This window comes from Manis pentadactyla, chromosome 7, assembly GCF_030020395.1.
Source record: "Manis pentadactyla isolate mManPen7 chromosome 7, mManPen7.hap1, whole genome shotgun sequence".
Taxonomy (NCBI): Eukaryota; Metazoa; Chordata; class Mammalia; order Pholidota; family Manidae; genus Manis; species Manis pentadactyla.
The window spans coordinates 27,420,103-27,426,102 of NC_080025.1; positions in this window are offsets into that span (position 1 = coordinate 27,420,103).

Below are 6,000 nucleotides of genomic sequence, written 5' to 3' on the forward strand. Positions count from 1 at the left end.
ATGTACACTATAATTTATTGATTATATCATTCAGAAGAGGTATATTCTATTTAAAACATTAAAGGCTTTTCATATTTGATTTTAAAGAGTTTTTGAATTTTCTACACCTAGTGTGCTTCAGTACAATTTTCATTTTGCATTTTAAGTGGATTTTTATTTTATATAGTTTAATTTTATTCTACTTGACACTACAGGTAAAGAATATGTGTTCATTGAGTGATATGTCTTCATAATTAAAATAGGACTGTTGTATTTAACCCTTTAATTTTGAATTCAGCTTTGCAAGCAGCTGTTGAAACCCTGATTCCTTCTGTATAAGTTTTATTTTACTTTTCTTTTATTTGGACACAACTTCATTTTCTGCCTTAATGAATACATGCTTTATAGGTGTTTTATAGATTGAAGTTGTTTTTTTTAACCCCAATCTAGCAGTTTTTCTTTCAATGGGCGAGTAATCACTTTATATTTATAAATATATATTATTCTCTTATCTCATATTTCTATGTGTCTGGCTTTTTCTTTTCCCTCTTGTTATGTTATGCTTATTATTTATATTAAAAAGATTTTTTCTTGTTGCCTATGGTCTCTGCTTGCTTGTCTCTCTTTTGCTGTATGTTCATGTTCTTTGGCAGGTCAATTTTTTGAGAATTATATGCTGTTCTTCTGGCTGTGAACATTTGATATGTTTAACTGATGTGCCAAAACTAATAATGACTTAATGAAATTGAGAAAATAACATTGATTTTTTTCCTACTCAAGATGCAAAAATTATGTTATTTAGATTTTGCTGTTTTTATATTCCTATGGCTCTTGTAGTGAAATTATTGCTATGCTAAATTATTAAATTATATTTCAGTTATTATCTTCTATATTGCATACCTTGTCCTTGAAGGATTAGATATCTACCATCTTTTCCTTCCACATAATTAGCAATATTACATGGGCCCAACTCTGTTTACATACATTAAATGTCCAGCATTAGCTTTTCCCAAGTGCTCTTGATTCATGACCTCTCTATTTTGATGAATTTCTTAGTTGGTTAGACTATCTTCAGGAGATGCTATGCTTTGATCTTTGAGTCTGCCTTTCTCCTGTCAACACAGATGAATAGAAATTCAGCTCGCTATAAAAATTCTTGGTTCCTATTTCCCCCTTTTAAAACTCTACAGGTATTGTGTCATTTCCTTCTGGGATATTTTGTTTTTGAGGTTTTGCTTTGAGGTCAATTGAATTATTTTCCTTTGTTTTGCCCAGCTTCCTGTAGCACTGTTTTTCTTTAATTTTGAAATTGAAAAGATTCTCTAGGATATATGTCTTGAATGTTTTGCTAATTTTGATGAATTATGTCAAATTCAGTCTGTAAATAGAAACCTTCATTAACTCTAGAAACATTTTCTACTGTTAAGTCTTTGAATATTGTTTCTCTTCTCTTTTCTTCTTCAAGCCAACTTACTACCTATATGCTTATTTTCTGCCTTCTCCATGCATATTACTGCTTTTAGTGTTTTCTGATTTTTCTCTTTAAATGGCTGGATCTTATGCCATTTAAATGGCATTATTATGTTAAATTGTTTTATTTCTAGCAACTCTGTCTTTAAAAAACTGAGTCTACTAGTCATCCTCCTCTTCCAACTTGTTTCATAGAGTCTATTTGCTTTAATTGCTTTGACAGTGTGATGCCATCTGCATTTTTCTTTTATTTCTTATTGAATTTTATCCTAGAGGATGAATTTCATCTAAAATGTGTGGTCTATAATCATTTTCATTTTTGGGGTGCCCATTAATCATCACAGGATTTTTACACGAGTCTTGTGTCTATTTGTTTTCCTGGTCATCATTTTTTAATGAGAGAAACTCTTTCTGGCTGCACTCTTCGCTTAACTGAAATGAGTTCTTGTTTCCATTTTCAGTTGACTTGTATCCCTATTTTAATCTTCTCTTTAAATTTTATCTGTGTAGAGGATTGAAATGATCAGTTCAGTTGTTCTGTAGCTGATGAGCAAGGTGCTCAAGCTATGGGCAGCCAGAGAACCTGACGTACAAATTCAGTCTCTCTATGGCAGTGGAAACACTGCTACCAGGGCCGTCTCTGCTTCAAATCATGTTCCTCTGTATTGAGAAGGTTTATCTTTGTTGCAGAGCCAGCCTGGGAAGTCACTTTAGAGAGAAAATAAATGTGGCATGACTATACCATCTTCCATTCCAACTGCTGGGCTTAGAGGATACTTTCAACCTCAGTCAGGACAGAAAATCAGAGTAGGGCATTTGTGGTTTTTATACAGCTGCTTTGTATAGTCAATCTTCATTGCAATAAATTAGGGGTGACAGTCCTTAAAAAGTTATTATGCAGAATTTCTCCCACTTCCCATGACACTGCATAGATCTCTTGGGAAGTGGGGGTGGGTTGTCTGCCTTTGATGACTCATTTCAATTTGGACCAGATTGTAGCTGACACATATTTCTCAGGGTTTAATGATATAAAGTAAGGATCATTCCCTCCATTCGACAGTAATAAAGTGTTTTTCTCCACTTTGTTTCTTTTTGTTTTTTGGGGGGCAGTGTATAGGAGGGTTTTTTTTAATAAACCTTCATTTATGTTACCATCCATCCCAAAAATTCTCCAGGGGATTCTGCTCATTACTTTGATGAACAGCTATTGACACAGTAATCTCTAATACCTTCTCTCTCCCCTTATCTAATTCCATGCCTTCCCCTTTTCTAGAATGACCACCGCCTCCCTTCTGTCTGCCTGAGCTTTACATACATAGCACAGAAGACCCTATAGAGTCTCATCTGCTATGTGAAATCTTTCTTGAACACCACATCCTGTGATGATCTCTCCCTCCTCCAACATTTTACACTCTTACCGTGTGTACTGTTTCGTACCTGGAACATACAAAGACAACATATTTCTCTGTGTGCTCTATACTCTACTTCTCTCCAATTATTTTAACTGCCCAACATAAAGCTTTGTTAGGTTGCAATGCATTTTCATTGGTTTAAAACAAATAGCCTTTAAGCAGGACAAAAATACAAAGGAAAGATCTTTTCAGATTTCTCCCCAATAATGACCCCTGTCCAGCCCTTTCCAAGCTGACCACCTGGATTAATTTAGAGTCTACAGAATAGCCTTCATTACTCTATAGTTTATTTGGTTTTAAACATTTCTCTGAAATCTCAATTTAAAGGGTCATCAGTAGGTCAACTGTTTAAATATCTCCACCAGCAATGTCAACAGTGAATCAAATTACCTGTTCACTCAGGAGCCCTTTAATTCCTTCCACCCCTTCATCTCTCCTTTGCTTCTTATTGTTCTCACTCATTTTATCCCTGTGGCCAGAAAAGTTAAATGAGACTGAAAAAAAAGGCAGCTGAGGAGGGAACAGAGCTCAGGGAACTCTCTTCCTAAGTCCAAATCTTTAAAATAGATCCATTTTGTTTTCCATGGACAGCCTGGCACCTGATGTACGGGAGGCTTTAAAACCTTATGTTTTTGCTTTCTGGCTGAGCTTTAGGTTTCTAAGGCCAAATACAGTAACAAGCAGAATCGGAAAAAAGCAACTTTTTTTAGAGTATGACTATTTTCCTGATTTCCTACACCTCTCTCAAAGATCTCTCAGGAAATCATTTCCAGGAGGTCTTCAATGTGGCAGCATCGTGAGGCAGATGGTGATTCAGAGCGAGATTAGTCAGAGAGGGATGAAGCTGGTGCATCTAATTCTGTGCTCTATTTGCCACACACACGCACACAGAACAACAGTGTAAACCAGCCTCTCATTGAACTCACTGACCCAGTGGACCAGGATCAGTCCCTGAGATTGCTGCTGCCTTTGGTAGCCTACGGGCGCATGCTGTTTGTCCCACACAGAAAACCTTTAGGAATTCATATTCTGCCCCTTTATCTCTCTGTTCCTGCTGAAGGCCTGCATTAAGGCCTGGCACTCTTTCAAAGGTATTATACCCTTTGAGCACCATCTTTTCTCCTATGATAGAGGGTCAAAGAGAATGAGATTGCAAGTGGGCACTGCAGGGAAGGCCTGGAGCTTCTGCCAGGGGAGCCAGCAGAGAAAATCTCCAAGCCCTACTGACGAACTGTGTGCCAAAAGACCCCGTGCTCAGCGTCAGCCATCCACCACTTACAGATTGCCTAGAGGGTAGGCTTGATCTACGCTGGTTGCATCAGGAGCCCCCACTGGCTGGAGGGGGGCAGACAGACAGACACAGATAACTAGAGTGTGCAGATGGCACGCACAAAGCCGGATCTCATCAGAGCTATGCCTACGTAGCCATGGCTAAAATTATGTTTGGGGTTGAGGGGTGAGGAATGTACAAAGCAAAGAGAAAAACAAGGCCCCAACTTTAAAGTGAGAAGCCCCCATCCAACCAGAGAACGATGTTGTCTTTCTTCATCAGTGGCTGGAGGATTTTTGGCTGGTACAGTGGGAGCTTCCCAGTGACTGATTTCACAAGACTGTGGGTGAGGGGAGCTGAGTATGGCTATTTCAGTGTCTGCATTCCACCCTCCCAGGAGAGGTTGAGTCAAACAGCCCACGCAGGGCACAGGCCCGCTTCAGTGGGGCTATAGGTAATGTGTCAGAGGTAAGGAAGAAATCAGGTTTCAGCAATTTGGAGCAATAAAGTGTGGCCTCTGCTAATTCCCTGAAGGCAGGTTGAGAAAGGCAGGGCACAGTCACACCCAGAATTCCTTGAGCAACAGCTTCTGCCTGACGTTATGTGCTGGAATGTCCCAGAACACCGGACGAACTCTTCTGAGGCTTAGTAGGTGGGTTATAGTCTCCGTGCTTGATGTCATTCTTATTTGTCAGTTCTGTTCTCTGTTGCCTACTCCATTAGTACTCATAATCTCTGGCTTTCCTTTTTCCTTTTGTTCCTGTTTTGTACGTTTGCCTAGAACTGTAATTTTCAAGTATGGTTCCCAGACCAGCAGCATCAGATCCACTTGGGGACTTATTAAAATGCAAATTATCTGGCCTTACTTCAGACCTACTGTGTAAGAAACTCTGGGGTTGTACCTCAGCAATCCATGTACTAATAAGTCTTCTAGGCGACTCTGATGCCTGCTAAAGTCTGAAAACCAGCGGCTGGGAATTGGGGTTCTTCTGTGCAGTAGTAGATGGCAACTCTCTGGAAAAGATATAGGCCTGAAGGAGATGTCAATGAATATTTATCAATAGTCTTTCTGATGCTCCCTGTAGTACAGACGGCTGGTGGCCTTATACATTTGTCCTAATTTTTCTTCTCAAATGAAATTTGACTTCTACCTAGGCACATTGTCTCCTGACTAGAGACTACATTTCCTGGCCTCCCTTGCAGCTAAGCATGGTCACATATCTGTTTTTGGCCAAAGGACTGCAAGTGGAGTTAAATGGAAGAGGGTATGTTTTCCAACTCTTTCTGTCCCTTCTGCTCCTTGGAAATGTCAGTGATGGCTGGAATTATGGCAACTCTCTTGGAAGACAAAGATTATCTCCTAGGTTTTGGTGGAACTAGAAATAGGGAGGAGATTGATTCCATCCAGGCAACTTTGGAACTCTTATTGCATCTTAGACTTACCCACCTCCAGCTTTTCTTATGTGAGAGAGAAACAGACATCTTCCTCATTTGAATTCCTCATTTTAGGGCTCCTGTTACTTACAGACAAACCTAACCCTAAACAATGTCATCTTTACTGAGTCTGCAAAACAATACCACATCTTGAACTTCTACTTTCCCAGTTCTTATGAAGAGGAGGTGATTTCCTATTAGCTTTCTAGTCATCTCATAGGAATTCACAGCATTTGGTGGAAAATTGCCTAATTCATTCACATAGTTTAGATATAGTTTATTGACTATTAAATGAAGCTGTGTATAGAAGGTAAAAATACTTTTCTCACAGATTACTTTTCATTCTGCAATGCAGCTCCAGCTGCCTTGACACCTTTGGGAATATTGTCTCTCAAAAAGGGGTGAGGATTGCTCTGTTTTACAGATGAACAAACT